Source organism: Hippoglossus hippoglossus, chromosome 9 (assembly GCF_009819705.1).
Source record: "Hippoglossus hippoglossus isolate fHipHip1 chromosome 9, fHipHip1.pri, whole genome shotgun sequence".
NCBI lineage: Eukaryota > Metazoa > Chordata > Actinopteri > Pleuronectiformes > Pleuronectidae > Hippoglossus > Hippoglossus hippoglossus.
In genome coordinates, this window is record NC_047159.1 from 10846531 (window position 1) to 10867332 (window position 20802).

General features: G+C 39.9%; 1 protein-coding gene and 1 long non-coding RNA gene across 4 annotated transcripts in view; one reads left to right on the plus strand and one right to left on the minus strand.

Annotated features, from left to right (window-relative positions):
- The window catches only part of grid2 (glutamate receptor, ionotropic, delta 2), a 442863-nt gene that overhangs the window by 268443 nt on the left and 153618 nt on the right, over positions 1-20802 (minus strand). The window lies entirely within an intron of this gene.
- Positions 6460-7346, plus strand: LOC117767515. The gene is made up of 2 exons (XR_004614895.1): positions 6460-6868; positions 6934-7346. It is a non-coding gene; the product is annotated as an uncharacterized LOC117767515 (long non-coding RNA).

The window sequence follows — 20802 nt, forward strand, 5'->3', positions numbered from 1 at the left end:
TCTTTATTAAAATGCCAATTTGTTATGTTGCCCCTTGAGTTGACCTGCAGTTCTAAAACTAATTTGCTGTTACCACCAGAACTATGGTTACTGATGGTGACAGGTGCTGCCAGATCAACCACGGCTGAAATCATCAAGACTGCCACGATTAATGAAGTGAAGAGCTTGATTGAAGCAATTCTCTTTTCATAGCTATACAATGTATCTCTCCAGTGACAGCTAACACAAGGAAATACATTCAATCTTAAAACTGTAACAATTTAAAACTTAAATCACAATAGAGAAAAACTCTGGGATAAAGTGATTCAAACTAATGGAGGTTGCCTAGAACATGAAAGCAAGTAATTAACCGAAGAGAGAAATGTTCGTAGACATAGTCACTTTAGCTCAGTCACAGCCCCTGTTCACACAATAGAGCGTTAACATTGCCTGATGAAGGTCATCTGACTGAGACACATTATAAAAGAAGTCTGGGCAGGTCTTTGTTAACTTTAGGACAGAATTGGCACTAGTGTGGCAGGGAGCTATAAGTTATGTTATACCTTATGTTATACCTTGCAATAGATGTATAGTGTTGATCACATCAGTTTCTGTGTGTACATTCTTTTGTTTTTACAGTTGTATTACACACTGAACTTCTACTGCATGATACAACTTTTACAGTTGTATTTTACAGGCTATCACAGGCTTCTGCGGGCCAAGAACAAAAGGAGTTACCAATTAGGTCAATAGGCAACTCAAAAGTTGCTTGGACGTGTGAATGTGAGCTTTTGTCTCTATGTGTCAGTCCTGTGATCAGCTTGTGCTACTTTGAATGGGCATATGAAACTACAGGACTGGATGTGAAGCCTTTTAAAATAACTCCCTCATTCAGACCCTCACACACTCAGACAACGTGGAACTTGAATATTCAGAGTTCACTACAGCACATACAGTGGAAGGGCATAATAGGATCCTGCCCTAGGGGTATAACATCTTTATAATAAGCCTGTTTAATCATGCACTATTATAGGTGTTCAAATGTGAAAAAATTGGTGTTCTCTTTCATACTTCCCACAGTATTCTCACTTCTGTCCTAAAATGAAATTATCGGGCCTTTTGCCTTCCAACCAAGTAATTATACAACAATTTGATATTTTACTACTCAGCACAGTAAGGAGAGGAGCCCATAACGTGATTTTTCTGGACACAGCTTCTACTAGTGGGGCCAGTGAGGCAATTGTGCAGCACTCATATATTTTAGTACGAGATAGGACAATCTTTGGTGGCTCTGCTTATTGAGATATAGACTCCACAGAGATTATAATATTAACTCAAAGCTATGCAAGTAAAAATTGCAAAGAATAGACTGGAAAATGTTACTGTTTTTAAAATGGTGAAGAAGAAGGAATTTCCGGTAGTGTCGTGTTTGACAGAGCTAGCTGATATCTGCAATATGGAAAATACTTGACATCCGAAAGTCCCACAAGTAAAACAGCATCTACGCTGTGCCTGAGAGGGGGAAATAATGCCTGAAACGCAAAGCTGAAGCTCAGTTCAATTCGATATCGCTAAAATCATACGTTTCAGATTTCCACATGTTTCCTGAATGTCGTGATTATAAACCAGGAAACGGACTGCATGTCTGATATTTAAATGCATCTGATCTTAACACTCTTTATCTTACAGTGAAAGCATTTAGGGCTTGCAGATAAAAGTGCATACTTATATTTGTAGAGAGTAATTCATTTTCTAGCAGGGTCAGTAAAATGCATTTTGCTGCTCTTCTTACATCATGCAACATGGCCTTCATCAGAAGACACAATATTTCTCATAGAATGAAAATGGTTGCAGCCAGACCATTGTTGCGCTTTAGAGATAGGTCTGGCTAACCCTTAATAGATAAACCTTTTTTTCTATATTACTTTATCTGGTAAAAAGGTTAAAAGGAAAAGATAAACTAAATGAAAGGAAAAGACACACAACATTGCTTGAGCGCTAGACTTGAACCCTGAATGCTGTTTGTGCAAACCTATCGAGCAATTACCTCTAACCATTAAGGAAACCACTTAGGTGTCTCTCTTATAGCAAATGGGTGCTAAGGAACATTGGTTGTAGCGCTCGGGGCACGCCGGCTGCAGAACGGCCACAGAGCGGCTGCTTGTCGCGGTTGTTCACACCTCTAGAAGAGCAGGGTTAGGGGGTAACCCTCAGTAATCTTTTGTCTCATCTTCCTGCGTTTAAATCTTAAAGCATAAATGCGGCTGATGGAGAGATATCTATAGGACACAAAATATGTTGGCCTTTCAAAAGACCGGCAGGCTTAAAGTGTCTGTTTTCAGGTAAACACATTTACGCATTGCCTCTTCACAAAGACTCAAATTATTCTTTTACCCATTTCACATGCTCACACTCATATTATAACTGTTTCGTCCTCTTGCTCCATTTTCACTGTTGTCCGCACATTTATGCTCCTTATCTAGTTTGCTTTTTCTTCTCTTCACTCGCTGGCTGTCTGTCTATCTCTTTGCCAATTTCTATAATCCAACCCAGCTTTATACATATTTCTGCATTCTCTCCGCCTGCCTCCCTTCCCATCTCCTCCTATTTAAACTCCCGATGCTTTATAGAATCATGTGGCCCGCTGACTGATAAGCGGTGATTAAAGTGTTGTGATATAGTGATAGTGGAGGATATCGAATCACGTCAGTTAAAATCCAATTAAATACGAGTCAGACCTTTTTGTAAGAGACATATGGGGCACAGAGCTTGTGAGAGAGAGCAGGGACACAAAAAAAGATTAAGTTCAGAGAGATAAAGAATGATGGAAACACTTACAGAAATGTTGATGGAAAATGGGGAGAAAAATGTCTTGAGAAGTGTGAAACAGCAAACAAAGAAATAAATATAACTGTATATAAAGATGGACAATATGACTGCGCCACAAAAGTGAAGCAAAAGCTTATTGATTGCCCCCTGGTGGCTGGCTACAGTGTGGCTCATAAACCTAACTTCATCCATGTTAGTGAATGGGACATGGCCCAAAAGTCAAAATACACTTATTTTAAAATGGTTTCTTAAAGAGAGTTTCCATCATTTGTGTTACTTGTGTGTTGTTTAGTCTTATTCAGTTATTTGATGCTATTAAAAAGTGGGCAGTGATGTGATTGACAGCTAAGACTGACTCACTGCTCCATCCCCCAATTGCTACTGTGTACTCTCCAAATGCGCAAGATTGCAGTTCCATATCTGGATATTTTGGCTTAATTTCTGGATAGTGGGAGGAAGTGGAGATGTGTCGTCCATCTTTACATATCGTCCATTGTTCTGTGTGATTGATTCTACGGATAATCAATCATTTACACTGCTATAATGCTAATCAAATTAACCCATGCTGCAATATTTTTTGAGCACGTTAAATCGTCAGAAACTAGAAGTTGGTGAACATGGGCTTTAGTAGTTTAAACTTTGAGAAAAGGGTACACATTTATAATTAAGCAGTAATCGCAAAAACATCCCACAATCCCACTTCAGTCATTTTGCCAAGAAAAAGCTGCAGGACCAGCTGGTGGCACTCCACTACGATTTTACATCTTTCTGAGGGTTTCATGTACCCACACAGATCACTGTTTCTCTGTGTCTAGTGTTTCATGTTGGAGGCTTTGGAGAGGCAGTTTTGCCTCTAACCTTTTATTTAAATAACACGTAGAGATCATATGTTCACTTCACACACTTACAGGCGATTCAGAGGTTGCCTGGCAACATTAAAAATCAGTTTTCTCCTTAGGAGAGAAACAACTGTTGGTATGAGCAACATGAGTATGTCTGTCTCTTTTCACTGTCCAGGTCTGCCTTCATCCATTTCAGTGGGTCTAGCTGTTTGACTACCATATCTGCCTATTTCACATCCATTCATTTACACAACAGTACACACACACACATTTATATGAATATAAATTTATGTATTTATTACTATTTAAGAAAAATCAGCTGCACACAAGAGCACCTGCAACCTCTCCATCACTGTGGCCCACCCAGAAGCCGCCAAGTTATTTAAATATACATGAACCCACAAACACTCAAGTAGTCTCTCTCACACACACACACACACACACACACACACACACACACACACACACACACACAAAGGTGGATAAATGGTAATCAGATTGTGGTTATGGGTCTCGGTCAGACAATGGAGACAATGGCCAAGATGTGTCAGTGTTTTCCCCACTATTATAAAAGCTAATTGCATAATGCAATAACCCACTATGATGATTCAGGTTCAGTGTGTGAGTGTGTGTGTGTGTGTGTGCGTATATGAGATGGTGACAACGTCTGAATGATAAATGGTCTTAGTACAATAGAGCAACATTAAAATGAGGTCTACAGGAACACAGACACTAGAAAAGTAATGAATCTTAAAGCAGGGGGTGAATAATACTGACGACACACAACACCTTGCACACACAGCGTATTTTGATAATGTGTGAAAATTCTAATTTCTTAATCTGTGTGTGTGTGTGTTTGTGTGCACACACATACTTGCATGCGTGCCAAAGGACAGCAGAAGCAATAACACCTTTGAACGTAAGCTTCATGCAATTAACTGTGAACCAGAGCAGATAGACTCCATAGTCAATACTTATTGTGATGCTGGAAAGGAACATGAATAAAACAATTCTATGTGGGTATATGTGTATGATTTCAGATAAAAGTGTACTATTGGGATCTGTTACTACCTCACCAGACTAAGGGAGAGATGTGTTTCGTGGTGAAAAGTGTGCAGTGTCAATTTAAGAAAAAAACATTTCTTTTTATGGGAGTGTTTGTGAATGAGTGTGTGTGTATTTGTGCAAGTGCAAATCTAAATACACTGTGTGAACTGTGCTAATTGTAAACATGGTGTTTTAGCTTGTGGTTTCCTGAGGGAAAAAGGTGGGAGGGAAAAGAAACAGCGAGGTCGGGATAGTTATTACTAAAACAAAAAGTCTGAGAATGAGAGGAGGTGCATGAATGAAGAATGGAAGGATGACGACGACGATGGGGAAATAAAACAAGAGAGAAAAGAACGGGATAGACTTAAGACGATAACAGATGAAAAACAAAAGTGTTGTTCTTGTCTCAAAGTTGAGAAGATGAAATCGACATCACAAAGAAGATTGACAGCAAAAATCAAGAATGGGGTAAACAATGCAATAAGACAGACAGGAGAGCGATAAAGAACAGGTGAGGTACAGTGCAATACAGTAACAGTGAATAGAAACAAAGTGGGATAAACACAAGTCTCTATCCTTGAGGGACTCAACCACAGTTTAACATGCACACACATCAGCAGAGCAATCGATGTAAAAACACACGGGGAGGGACGCGCACGGACTCTGTCTCTCATGCACACGTAAACAAACAATCTGGCCCATTCTCCACACTGAGCCCGGCATTGATTGTTTAGAGCTGCAGGTTCTGTATTGATTTCTCTTAATCGGTTTTAAATGAACAATTATGGCCATATCACCAGCTGTTACTTGCAGCTACTCTACGACCCTTATCTTTTTTCTCGATATATTTTAAAGTCTCTAATATATACAGTAATTAAAAACAAATAACATAATTCAAATCAACATCATTTTATTACCTACTTTTTTTTCTTGTTTTTACAATTACAAATGAGGACCTGCTGCGGAAATTTGAAGAAGACTGCAGAAACTCTGGGGCAGGGGAATTTAACCTCATTAGGCTGCCGCAAAATAAGTACGAAATAAACAAGTAAAAAAAAATAATTACAACATGTTGGATACGCTCAGAAGACTGAACCAAGTACAATTTGTAAAATATGCCACTACAGTCCCTGACAAAAGTCTTGTCGCTTGGGTACAAGTTGACCTTAATTGCCCCTCAAATATATTTGTAATCAATTTTCTTTTACAAGAAATGGCTAATTTCAATCCCAACAGCTTTTGAAATAATGTTTTGGTGCCAAACGAAACTGCTGAAAAGCATTCTAACGTTCACAGCTTGGTAAAGCCCACTGAGTCAGTTTTTGCAAAGACAAAAGTCTTGTCGCCTTGTCATATGATGCACCCAATCCTAGATTACAGCCTCACCTGTGATCAATAATTGATCAATCAATTAGTGGGTGTGTATAAAAAGAACCCCAGCACACCAGACCTTCACATCAACTGCAACTTGACCTCTGACAACATGCCTAAGATTCACCCTGAGACCAAAGCGTTGATTATCAAGAGGCTGAAGACCAGATCCACTGCTGAGGTGGCTGACACCTTCAATGTGTCTCAGCGTCAAGTACAAAGAATAAGAAAAAGATTTGAAGAGACTGGAGATGTTTTTGACAAGCCCAGGTCCGGCAGACCCCGCAAGACAACTGCTCGGGAGGACCGTTTGTTGGCTCGAAAATCCAAGGCCAGCCCCTTTTCCACTGCAGCAGAGCTCCACCAGGCCTGGTCACCTCAAGGCCCCGTGTCAACCAGGACAGTTTGTAGAATTCTGTCTCGAAATGGCCTCCATGGCCGAATCAGTGCCCAGAAACCAGCACTAAACAAAAGGCAATTAAAAAAACGTGTGGCATTTGCCAAGGCCCATAGCCTGCTAAAAGGATGGATGCTGGAAAAGTGGCAGAAGGTGGATTTCTCAGATGAATCTTCGGTTGAATTACATCACAGCCGCCGCAAATATTGCAGGAGACCTACTGGAGCCCGCATGGATCTGAGATTCACCCAGAAAACAGTTAAGTTTGGTGGCGGAAAAATCATGGTCTGGGGTTACATCCAGTATGGGGGTGTGCGAGAGATTTGCAGGGTGGAAGGCAATATCAATAGCCTAAAATATCAAGAAGTATTAGCTACCTCTTACATTCCCAACCATACAAGGGGTCAAATTTTGCAGCAGGATGGTGCTCCATCGCATACTTCCATCTCTACATCAAAGTTCCTCAAGGCGAAGAAGATCAAGGTGCTCCAGGACTGGCCAGCCCAGTCACCAGACATGAACATCATTGAGCATGTCTGGGGTAGAATGAAAGAGGAAGCATGGAAGACGAAACCAAAGAATCTTGATGAACTCTGGGAGGCATGTAAGACTGCTTTCTTTGCTATTCCTGATGACTTCATCAATAAATTGTATGAATCATTGTCGAACCGCACGGATGCAGTCCTTCAAGCTCATGGAAGTCATACAAGATATTAAATATGGATCTCACAGCACCACTACTTAATTCACTGATGTTATGCAACATATTTTTGTATTTGAAGTAAATTATTTGTTCAATTTTCACATTACTCTCTGTAGGCGACAAAACTTTTGTCTTGCCAAAATCTGACCTTTCTGTGTTCATTAAATGATCAATCTTTCTTCAGTGAAGCAAATTTATTTTAGTATATTAAACATAATTTGGGAGGGTTTTAGCTTTCATATGAGCCATTTCTAAAACCAATGGATGAATTAAAAGTCAGGTTATAAGCTGTTGTTTCTACAAAATGGATAAGTGACAAGACTTTTGTCAGGGACTGTATACTGCAGTTCCCAGTACACAAATGTTGGGTGTCTGTGTATCTGCTACTGAGCTATACAATGTATTGGTCATCGTTCTCTTTGTTTGGTTTTTCTGTAAATATCATGACGTTGATGTGTGTGTGTGTAAAATAGTGGCAATGAAGCTGAAATGCAGATGCTACTAATGATCAAGTAGAGGATGCCCACCAATAACACGTCCAGGTAAATATTCCCACATTTTGCTGACAGAGGATACTCACAAAACTCACAATTATTGGCTACAATATTTGATTTCTTGTCTGTGTCTCAACTTTTGTCTTGACATTCTCCTTGTTGTGTGTGCATTCCAGCGTGCACGGCAACATGTTCACTGCTATGTGAGCTCAGCCTCATTTGTCAGCCATCGTGTCTGCATTCCTGTCGCCTTCTTTATCTCTAAATGTGCCTCTATCGAGCTTCCACCTAACAAGCTCTTGTTGACATTGTTAATGTTGTATTCTTAACATTTTCCAAATATCTTCAAATCAGTTCTTAAAAAGATCAGATTTTTTTCATCTGTCTCTTCCTGATCTTCTACCTCTGTGCTGTCCTGGTGGTCATGCATGGCCTGAATTCCTTGCGCTCTGCCTGGATAGAATTAATACAGTGGAAGGAACCAAGGCAACAGAAGGGAAACTACTAGTTGCATTTGTATGAGAGGTAGAGGCAAACATGACGAATCCTGAATTACCTCACTGACTTGATATTCAATTACTTTTAGCTCTCGACCTCCTTTTAGCTGATTGAGCTCAGAGTACCATTCTTCATGTGTGTCTGTGTGCATACGTCTGCATATCAGCACATTTTGTTGAGTCTGTGGGTCAGTGTATGCTGTATGCTTCATATCTGTGTGTGTGTGTGTGTGTGTGTGTGTGTGTGTGTGACAGAGAAAGAGATTTATTCATCTTTCCAGGACCTTGGAGAGCAATTACTTGAGCAAATCAAACCAGCCCCGGATGCAGGAACAGACATAAAGTCTGATTGTTTTTAGTTGTTTTATTCCTGGTGTTGTTCTGTATTACAGCTCCCTGGTGAGAGAGAAAGTCCCACTTTAACTGTTCTACTGCTGCAGCCTACTTTTTCAACAGGGAAACTGATTTTAAAATTATATTTTGTATTGTACTTTTACTGTCATGTGATCTGCCTATAACACATAATGATAATGAATTCATCATGTTTTATGTATTCATATATTTTTGCTGGAACGAGGTCAAGATGGAATCTGATGTATAAAAACTAATAAAACAGATTGAAAGAAACGTACAAATATACTATGGGTGTGTTAGAGGTTGTGAAAATCCTGGCCAATCACATTCACTTTCATCAAACACCTAGAACAGAGGTCACTAACAGGCGGACCGCGGTACGGACCCGGACCTACAGCCAAAACAGAAGGTTATGATTTGTAACTGGCGCAGCTTTTGTAGTCTTTACGGTAGTGGTTTAGCGGATGAGGAAACACACAGACCAATTGCATGCGAGTTAAGCCATCCCACGTGATACTACTCAGCCAATCAAGTCTGTGCATTCCAGGCGGTAAACATTGCGACTCTACAGTGCAGACAGATGAGAGAGTTAGAGGCAAGTTACACATGAAAAGACGGTAGAAAGAAAAAGAAAGATAGAGATACAGGTAGAGAAAACAAAGGGAGAGATACAGACGACTGAGCCAGAGAAAGTTGAGAAACAGAGGAGTGAGACGGAGAAAGGGAGAGAAACAGACAAACAAAGTGGGGGAGTGGGATATAAGAGGGGAAGAAAGTGATTCTAAAACTGTTCAATTGTTCAGATCTATTATCTGTAAAATTGGTTGAGACTTTTGAGTCAAGATGTGAAACAGAAAATGGGAAATTCAAGCTTTTGCTCCCTTTATTTTATTTTTCTGAAGTTAAGCCCTTTATTTGAACATGCACAATTTTCACATTTTATTTATTTCTCTTATTTTGAAATGCAGCCCTACTTTTATTTAGTTAATGAGAGAACATTATATATATCTGCAATCATACATATATGTTCAGTTCTTTGTTACGTGACAATAAATATTGTCAAAGTTTTTGAATCGTACTGAATTAATTTGATTTGACAGTCAGGTATTTAGTACATGCAGATGTTGATACAACTACTAGGCTACTTAAATATATATCACACTAAATAGTTAGACATTATGATCTTCCGGACCTTTGCTTCAAGAATTTTTCTCTATCTGGACCTCTTTAAATTTTAGTTGAATACCCCTGACCTAGAAGATAACCTGATTGTTTTAGTTCTACTTTGGGATAGTGGTGCACTTCAGCCCCTGGTGATCAAAATGAGCATTACAGTTTTTGTATGAGAGTTTTGTTATAGTTGGTCTCAGGGCTCGACTGGAAAAGGGGGATATAAAAATAAAACCGCAACAGTTGCTCTCATAATATCTAGAATATCTAGAATATCTAGTAATATGTTTCTCATCATGGCCACACATCGATCAAGCAGGGATTTCTTTTAAAAGAGGATGATCCACCTGCAAAGCTGGTAAAATGCAAATCTTTATCGAGTGTCATAATCATAATACACATTTTCTTTTGTCAGTGTGATCACACTTGAAAAATGTATAACAGAAGTGGGCGCCTGTGACTGAGGTGGACGAGCGATCTTCCTCTAACCAGAAGGTCGGTGGTTCGATCCCATAGATGCACTGTATGAATGTGTGTGTGAATGGCAAAAAACTGTACTGCAAAGTGCTTTGAGTGGTCATCAAGACTAGAAAAGCACTGTATAAAACAGACCATTTACCAAGTGTAAGCATGAAGAAAACATGAATAAAAGGGCCATTGATCCCCAGGATATAAAAGCACCAGCTTCTACGGTGTGTGTCCGTCTCTCTCTCTCTGTAGTTTTACTTTAATTTCGCCTTTGCTTTACTTTTACTCCACAACCCTTTACACTACACTATCCACAAAGACCAACATGAACACTTCTGATGTCGCTGACTAAACTCACCTCTCACAGATTTTCCCTCTGTAATAAACAGCTTTATTCAGTGGCATTTTGTGCCCTTTTCCTGCTTTTATACCACGGCCCGCGGGCTGGGTTATGAGCGAGGGAAAATATGTCTGGTGTAGAGGGGGAAAAGTAATTAGGGGATGTTAGGGTTAAAATGTCTGTCAAACAAAATGATGGAAGGTCTGAGCAGGAGATGAGGGGAGCAAAGACAAGTGAAGGAGAGGAAGACAGGAGAAGATTGAGGAAGAGAAGAGAAGGGGTGAGTGCACTGTTCGGAAATAATTGTGGAACAGGATGTAGATGGGCTTAGACAATCTGCAGTGTGTGTGTGTGTGCGTGTGCGCGCGCGCGCAGAACACCGCTGATGGGTGAGCAAATGGGGGGGGGGGGGTAAAAAAGAAAATGTCATTGAGGACACTAGGGAGGATCTAAGTAATCCTCTCTTCTTTTCTCTCTATCAATCGGTCTTTGTTGAGCGACTTCACACAGCCTGTCTATCTCGTATTAGCGTTGGTGTTGTGTGCTATTACATTAATATAATATTGTCCTTGGGGCCTGTGTCACCATCAGAAACTCCCCACGTCTTGAACAACCTAATTTAATTCAAATAAATGGATTTCAAATATTTTATTGAACTAAGCTGCAATCATCCCCAATTTTAAAAGGTTAATATCCCAAACAGCCACTTACCTCGCCTTGTGTCAAATGAATTACTTTCATTGTCATTAGTTATAGCAATTATGTAGTAATGCGTCAGCAAAGTAAAGTAATCTGTGGTAAATGGCAGGTTTTTGGAGGGAACTATTTTTTTGTTTTGAAACCAAATTATACAACTTGAGAGCAAAGATAATTTGATAATGATAACTATAAATACATGTATATACACATGACCACATTATCATAACTATGTGATAATCAACTCCAATACCCACAATCCCCCTGGCCTCGTGTCATGCCCTATTTGCTGCCTAATTCACAAAGAAAGAGAAGAGGGGAGCGACGGGGAGGAGGGAGACCATTAAATTGCTAAAAGAGATATAGAAAGAAATAGAGCTTATAGGAGAAAAATGATGCAGGAGAGAAAGAACTAAATTAAACGGGGGATCATCAAACCGTGAAGCACTCAAGGCACCGAGTGAGCACATTTAGCCAATCAAGTGCAGGCTAGCCAAAGGGGCCCGATTATAACTGGCTGGTTGAAACAGGGTTATTGTTCGCCAATTATTGCCAGGGCATGATTATTTGGCTGGGTTTCTGCCACTATCTCACTTTTTCACCCACTCTCACACCCACCAACTATCCCTCCTCCTCTCTTGTTTGCCCTCTGGTTGGAACGAGGAGGAGATGAGACAGTGATGGTGCCAACGTTGCCATGGTCTAAGGCTAAAGAGAGAAAGGAAGTGGGCCAACACAGAGCGTGAGAGAGGTTGGGTTGGGGTCAGGCATAATTCATAGCATCTTAGCAACCACTGCATGGGGGCGTCATTACTGGTCCAATAACCCGCATTGGATATGTCTGTATTGGAAAGTTGGCGACAAATGTGTTGGAGATACTGTGCTTTGCCGTTTTGAGAAAAAAATAAACCAGCTACATGGTGGTGAAATTTCCTGTTTCCTCTGCACTTGAATCTTTCCATGCTGACTTGGCCCAGGGAGGAATGCAGACAGATGTTCCCTTTTATGACGCATTGTGTTGCCAGATGTTTGTGTACACCTGACCATGCAAACGTGTGGTTTAAAACAATGTACACTCATGTGTTCAGGCAAACAAACAGTGCACTGGGATACCTGTATTTGCTGGGACACACCAGAGGAACCTCAGAGCCACGAAAGCAGCTGTCAAGATTCTCATGGTTCTGTTTTTCAGGTGAACATTCAAAAGTGCATCAGAGAATAAAAGCCTCATATTTAGACAAAATCAATCAAACACAAAACTTCATTGATCCATCAAGTAAATCTGAAGATCTTGTGGCCATTTGGTTGATTCCATTAATGTCAACTATAGTTTGACACCTGAAAGTCCAGACCAAATTATCTAGTTAGATTTGGTTTCACATCCCAATTAAGGACACTGACTTAAACTTCTTGTGTGACCTACATACGTCATATTGTCATCACCCATTTGGGCTGAGGGCTCTATTTATACTTGACATTGATTGCTTTGTAGACAGGTGTGTTGTTGATTCGGTAAATTGCATTCGCCACCTTTTTTTAATAAACTGCAAAAAATAAGTTGTCTTTCCATTTGAGTAAAGAAAATGAATAAAGCAATTCACTTCATTAATTTTGTTGCCATAGTAATATCATTGTGTTTTATTGGACACTACATCCACTACCACTTCAAACAAATGACTGAACCGAAAACCCTTAGACCAGCCATTCCCAAACTTAAGAATGCAGCGGCCCCATTTGAAAACTGAAAGATTTGTGCGGCCCACCCACACCTTTAATCACAACTATATGATCTACACACAGGACTAGAATCAACTATTACCATACATATTGTAAGCTATTATATTTAGTGGCTTTATTGTGGAAGGTTGGTGTGTAGTTCCTGTTATAAGCAGGGTGTTGGTTGTTTTCAAGGGGTTCTAACGGAAGTGGGTTCTGTCGGGGAGAGAAGTTTTGGAAGAGTGAAGGAAAATAAACGGGTGTGTTGTCCCGATTCAATAACCATCTTCCGTGTCCTTTTTCGGCTGATGCCTTAAAGTATAAGAGAACAAAACGCTCGGCTACAATATTATTAATTTTATAGCTAAAATAATTGTATATGAACGTCGGCATATGCAGTGCAAATCCAATACCATCCACAGTTAAGCGTAACAATTTGCAAAGCAACCAATGAAAAAAAACATGAAGTTCAAATAGTGGATTGTTAAAAATATATTCTTGCTGTTTGTATAACAGAGCACAACAAGAATATCAGGGAGAAGACAAACACATTTGAGGCGTAACCAAATATACTTAAGGTGTTTTTTTTTTTAAATGAATCATACATTTTTTGTGGAAATCAACGCTTACTTACAAATCTGAAACTTTTTTATCTATTTATTTTCTGATGACCTCATACGGCCCACCTGCAGTGGCTTCACGGCCCACCAGGGGGCCGCGGCCCACACTTGAATGACTGGCTTAGACAATTGTGAGTTTAATTTCTTTTGAAGAGCCTCTGCTGCTTTTTAACAGATGTTAATATTGAGCTGACATAGTAGAAATGATGTTGTATTAGCCTAATGCTGGAATTCATCTCATATGAAAATGTGATTCAAATTTTGGAGCAGAGTAGTCTGGGCAAGTATGCACAGCTGTGCCTCTTTCAGTTGGCAGGAACTGGTCGTTACACCTGTTTTGCCTTGTAAACCAAGGATTTGCTTAGCGAGGGTACTGGAAGGGCGTATTAATAGTCTGTAAAGACGTTCAGAAAAAATGGGAGAGCGAGTGTGGCTTCCTGTCCCCTAGGAGAGCGGACAGCCCTGTGGAAGGATGATGCCAAATGTACGCTGCATCTGGAAGCAAGAGACAAGAACATCGGATATTGAGAGTATGCCAGCTGACAATTGTCTCGACCAAGGCAGACGGAGGAGAGCCCTCCATCTACAATCTGCTGGCTTTCTGAGATTGTGAGCAGAACAGAAGAATGCAGAGGACACAGCACGCCGATGCCAAGCTCTGCTACGCCAACTGCAGGATTCGGGAGCCTGTTGCATCAGCGGTGACTCACTTCATCTGCGTCTTGATACGCTTATTGCTAATGTGAACGAGGTTGAATGATGCATACTAGTAAAAATATAACAGTTAGTCACAGCCAAATATGTCACACACATTTGTTCTATTCAGAAGCCAGGGTACATATTTCAAAGCCAAGGGGAAGCACAAACTGTGGATTGAACTAAATGGGCACATTTCAAATGCTCTTATTTCAGTTTTGCAGGAAAAAACTGTGATACTACTCAGTTTAAAATACACAAATGTTCTACCTTGCATGGAAATCTGACATCATTTCCCACGTGAACTGCCTCATCTATTGTCTTTCCTCTACTTTTCCATTTCTACATTCCCCCTGCCCGTACTTATTATCTATTATTCTCACCACCGACCGCTCACTTCTCAATCACCCGCTGCAGCGCTCCCAGTCGGTGGCCTCTTTCACCTTTCCTTCAATCCCTTTTCACTCCATTATTACTCTGTCTCCTGCACACATGCCATCTCTGTCCTTGCCTTCCCACCTTTAATATTATCTCCATCAATTTCATTATTTTCATGCTTACCACACATAGGTTCATGTTCTGTATAAGGTGTGGGCAATGTCTGCTCTACATGTGTGTGTCAGTGTGTGCACATGTGGGAGGCTGCAGGGACCAATCTACCGCTTTATGTAACTCACACACTCGAATAGACCCTGGAGACTACAGACACAAGCATGCGCACATACACAGCGGTCGTCTCAACCAACCTTTTAACATGCATCAATCAATAAGCCTTCATCAATAACTTAATCATTTTAGGGCAGTTGACTTTGCCCTTGCGTGTACAGAGAAATCTGAATGCACACTCACACATTTGCATTCAGGCTACTCGCCACTTGAGTGTACCTCTCTATCAGAGTGCTAAATGTCAGAGATAGAGGGAGGAGTGAAGAACCAGTGTGTACGTGCCTGTGTGGGAGAGCATTTGTGTGTCAGAGGATAGAGAATGTAGTGAAGAGCTGGCAGACAGTCCATAAAGGTTAATTAATATGGAGACAACTCGCTCGTAGGCCCATGCTATTTTTAACGCGCAGTAGCCCATGCACGCACCCACACACACGCCTGAATAAATGGTCTCTCATCCAACACCTCTCTGGCTCATATCAGAAATGTTGTCCAGACAGATGCTACAGTGTTGGCAGAAACGTTGCAGCGAAACATGTCACATAAATTAACATTTCTAACAGTTCTCGTGCCACCGAATCAGCCACACTGATGCAGCACCAATTAGTCATTATAAATATTGCTCTGCAGGGACGAAAAACAGATTCCACGGCATGTAAACACACATACTCATACTCGCAGGTTATTTCATGTCTCTGTGGGTGGTGGGTGTCTGACAGCACGCTGGACATTTGATTTGAAGCACAGACGAGGTAGGAGGTCAAGGTACATTTGCATTGAAAACACTGATCAATTGCTCGCAGTCTATTTTCCAAGATACAAAGAATTATTATATATAACGATGTGTAGGTTGAATGTCAGCTGACGAGAGACTGTGCACATGAAAATGTGCCGTTTTGCAGAGAATACATTATGTATGGGATTCACCAGTTAAGCAATGAAAATAGATGCCAATAGTATCAGTGCCTTGATGTAAAATTAATTTGAATTTGCATACGTTCAATCAGTAAAACTTTATTTTCCCCCCTGAAACTCAAGTTACACTCTGTACATGCATTTAATGCACTCTCAAACGTTCTTCTTCTAGTCTACTACTAACTTACTTTACTTCTAAACTGTAGCAGCCAAGTGGGGGATCAGTTAGGGGGGAAATTGATATCCGACATCAGGCTACTAAAATTTAAATATCATTTCAACAAATACTCAAAGAAGTTTGTTTTACCTATCGCCATCAGAGCTTTTAATAGCATATCTTCATGGAAGAGTTGTATTTTAAAAGCTTCTACGAGATAATTTAAACTTGAAGAGTTACCTCTTGAGTCCTTCGATAATGTTTTCAGTCAGCGCTCGTAAAGGCCAAACATTTAGACTACATTTAAGTAGGGATGAGAAACTGGCACAATAAAAAGGACATCTGGAAATTCTACAATTTAGAAATTATAAATGGAATTATTTTGATGTACTTTGGGAATGTTTTAAAGGTTTAAGAAATGACAGGGATTCTTTAAAACTTCTAGTTGATGAACTTGGTCATCCCCAACACTGAGGAACGATTACACATAAAGTAGGAAGAAGAGCAGTCGTCTTGAAATTCAAAAGCATAGAATGAGAGAAAAAACGACTGCTTTCAATTAAGTATATCAACACAGGTTAGCTTAGCAAACAATTGAAGATATTTAGAATATAGGATTTTGTCCATTTCATCCATATGTATATAGGATCCTCTATTAAAATGTCTCTCTGGGTACATTACTCTTCTCTCACATACACAAATACTAAAAAAGACAAATCTAGATGATAGATTACCCATTAAAGTGCCCAAGTAAGTTCAATGTACATTTAAAATGCAAAAGGTCACAGTGAATTTAATGTTTGCAGCATAAAGTTGCAAAGAGGATGAAATTTATGACTATCTTATGAAGATAAAGCCGTACATGGGATCTAAAAACGGATGAATCATTTAGCACTTTGGAGAAAACTCACCACTCACCCGCTGCCATCTGAATCGCAGTCGTTCAGCTTGAAATGTACCTTGTTTACCAAAGAACAGTTTCTCACTTGGGAATGGTCATCTGGAAGAGGATGACGGTGGTGGTGAGTCATGATGGACAAACATGCTCAATGAGACAACAAGCCAATGTTCGACTGGCTCCGTCGTACCCCTCGGTGTTATATAGTCTATGCGGCACAGGGAAGACTGCGATGCTCTGCATTTTTAGCCGGCCTAACCTTTCCTGCCTGGTCCATTAATAATGATAGTGCTGGTGAGTCAAAACTAAAAAGAGGAAATTGCCTTTATTTTTTTAAATATTTGATTGCTTCACCTTGGAGAAATATTCCAACTCCATAATCAATGTGACACTCCTTCCATGCAGAGCGTGAAAATAACAGCTGACAGTGTAGTGGCCTCATTCTCCGAAAAGAGCTGCCACCCCTCATTGGCAGTTTAAATCATATCGAGTCCTTCATCCTCCATTCACTGAGTCAAACACTTTCTCTTCATCTTTTCCACCACAGTCTTCCCTTCCCCTTGAAGTTATTTTCAACTTTTTCTGCTTTAGTGCTTATCCCAGCTTTCCTCTCTTGTTCTGTACCCTGAATCCACAAAAGTTATGAATAAAATAAGAGGCCGTTGAGGAACAAATTACTTGATGCAAATGTTTACATTGAGTGTATGCATTTAAGCAGCCAACAAATGGGGAATTCCTCCCAATCGCTCTCATAATGAAGCAATCATGTTGTTTTCTTATGCCCCTGTTATTTCTCACAGGTCTCATTCTGCTGTGTGACAAATGGGACCGTAGGTTGACGAGTGAGAGCTGGTTCTGCTGCAATGTGAAATCCAATTATTCACGACGGCACTGCTGCCAAACACATGAAACAAAGAATACACTAACATAGTCTGTCCTTTCGGTTTTTCTAAGGTGGATGCTAGGTTTCATCTTAAATGCTTCACCATCAAAGGGTTGTGTTAGAGTTGTATACTCGAAATGTCACAGAACAGAGAATTATCTTGCACCTTTCAGAGGGTGATAAGTTGGAAAGCATGAAGCTGGCAGGGGCTCTGCAGTGTTGGTTTGTTAGAGATGTATGAAAAGGGGACCACAGAGCCTCTTCTTGACACTTAGTGCTCTCATTTGGAAGATTCATCGCCCCTCTTTTTGCTGTAGTTCTCCTCTTGTTTCTGTTCCCTCTCCCTCGTCTTTGTTTTCAGTTTGTGTCTCTCTTTGTGGTCCTGCCTTTCCAAGACCATTAAAATATATTCTCATTGTGTGCACAAGACACGTTGATGCACAGGTATTTTCACCTTTATTCTCCTCCGATAATCAGATTAGCAGAAAGTCAATAAAATTACCTAGTTGGTTAATTTTCCACAGGTAAAAAACAGCCACTACCACCCATTAAAATCTCGCTTGTGTCTCTGATTGGAATGGATACAAGCAGCATTCACTAATAGGTCAAATGATTCTGCAGGAGACACAGGTTTTAATCAGCTCCAGCTCCGATCGGTAGTTATAGAAACAGCCAGGTGAGCTTCTCCTTCTCCTCCACTGGCAATGGGAAAGACGGCAATGGCGTCATTGAGCAGGTTTACCCACGTTTAGAAAAACCTGCATATAACCTCTAATATTGGTGTGGAAGAGGTGTTATAAAACGGACACTTGAGCAGCTTTTAGCCAGAGTAACCTCTGTGCCATCACATTTGCAGAGTTTTTTTTTCAATTTTCTTCGAGCTGAGACCAAATGACAAATTTAGTGTCTTTTCTTGGAGTCTCGCTCATGCAGTACAAGTCCCAGATGTACTTCCTCAAGTACAAAAACAATCTCCATCACAATCCAACCACCACCAATTATAGATGAGATTAGTCACAGATGCTAAGACAATAAAATAGCAGACTGAAAATGTACGCCTCTCACACAAGTAGCCATCAAAAAACAAACCAGCCAGTCAATAGAACACAGACAATGTAAGCAATCACCGGGCCATGAAGTTCCCCGTCCTGAAACAATTGGATTAGTAACAGGAGGCATGGTGCTAAACACAGCTGCCCTCAAGTTGGTAATGTCTACAATTTTCTTCAGCTGAAAAACCTGACACCACAACAACTGATTACTGGTTAAAAAGGGAAAGAAACAGCAACATCTATAACAATAGCATATGTTACATATAATCTGCATTATATATTATATCACATTTAACTTATGGAGGAGGCGTAAAGATAAGAAAAGCAATACAAAGAAAAATGTATGAACTTGATCTAAATAATGTGTATGATGTGTATAATGCGAAGCCCCGTAAAGTGCACGTGTGCTAACGTGCGTGTTCCATATCGGTTTGATTAACAACCACACAAACTAACTGCAATGCCACTGATGATGTCACCCCATCATTACAGGTTTAGTTTAAAATAAATGGAGGGTTTGGGATATGAAAAGGTCTCAACAACTATCATCAGCTCAACAGCTCATCAAAAATACAGACAGACAGACGGATGGAGATTTCTGCAATTATTGGTTTGATCTATGTAATTACTTGGCAAGTTAAAGAAACAAATGCAGTGGGATTGTCACCAGATTAATTCTGGGAGCAAGCGCAGCTCTTCAGCATACTGAAGGGGTCATGATTTTCAGACCGTACGATCTGACGCATAAAACATGTTACATGTGCCATTAAAATAATGTTTTACTTCTATATTCTGTATTAAAAGTTCAAAAAAATGTCAGGAGACCCTTCAAATGAATGTTTTGTGAATTAATTTAAAGCTGAACATCTATATCTCACAATCTATAATGAATTTCATGCTTAAATATGATTTCTTACGCAAAAAGGAAGAAAAAGGAGAGGAAGAAAGAAGAACAGTGTATTTTCATTAATTCACTGTGGTGGACCACCACGGTCTAATTCGTCCCACCACACTTCCAAGATGAACCAAGACTTTTTTTTACACTTCGTACCTAACTGGGTTTTGCGTCATTGTGTTCAGTGTTCCTCCGCAGATGGGATAGTATGTGGATATAAAGAAGAGTTTTCTACATGGGCCCATCCTTCGGGATAGGGTGAGGCCCGGAAACAGCTCAGAAGGAGGTGGTTTAACACTCTGATTCTATACAACTATATTGCTACAAAAAATATATATTCTGTTGGAAACATATTTGTTGGTTGGTTGAAATCACATGATTGTCGCACCAGACACGAGGGTCCACATCCAGAGTCCCCTCCGTGGCTTCGTCAGGGAAAGATTGTTGGTTGAATGTAAATAAATACGTTGTGTCTGAAATCAATGTGAATTTCTTTCTGGATTAAACTACATCATTATTTTTTGCCTTACTTAATTAACTGCTGTGAGAGCCTACACACATATATATATATAAACATTTAATGATGTTGTCACTAAAGATGGATTTAACACAAACACAGATATTATAATGAAAAAGTAACTTTCATATTGTGTAAATTATAGCCTATACATACTGTATCCTAATAATAGAAAAATGCAAACCGTTACTGTGGCCATTTATTTGTGTAGAAACCTCATTTTAAGGAGTAGTTTCAGGGTCTTATTAGGATGCCTTCCTTGTGAAGGTATTCCAGGCACATAAGGAGAACCTGGAGCAGGCTCAGATCCTGCTGAAAGGATTACATATACCATCTGATGTGGGATCCCTGTCTGTTCCTCCAGGAATAAATGGAATTAAAAGCCAACAAGACAAAGAAACCCAAGAATTATTTGGATTTGGGGTAAAAAAACAAACAATCAACGTAACAACACAAGCAGATAGAACTGGCCCTGCCATGTTTGATAACTGGTAATTATTTCCGTCCATCTAAATTTTGGCCCTTGTCTTTTTTTTTTTTTGCTATCAGGGATGTTTTACTGGCAGTTTCATTAAGCAGTTTTTTAAGTGACTCAGAAATAAA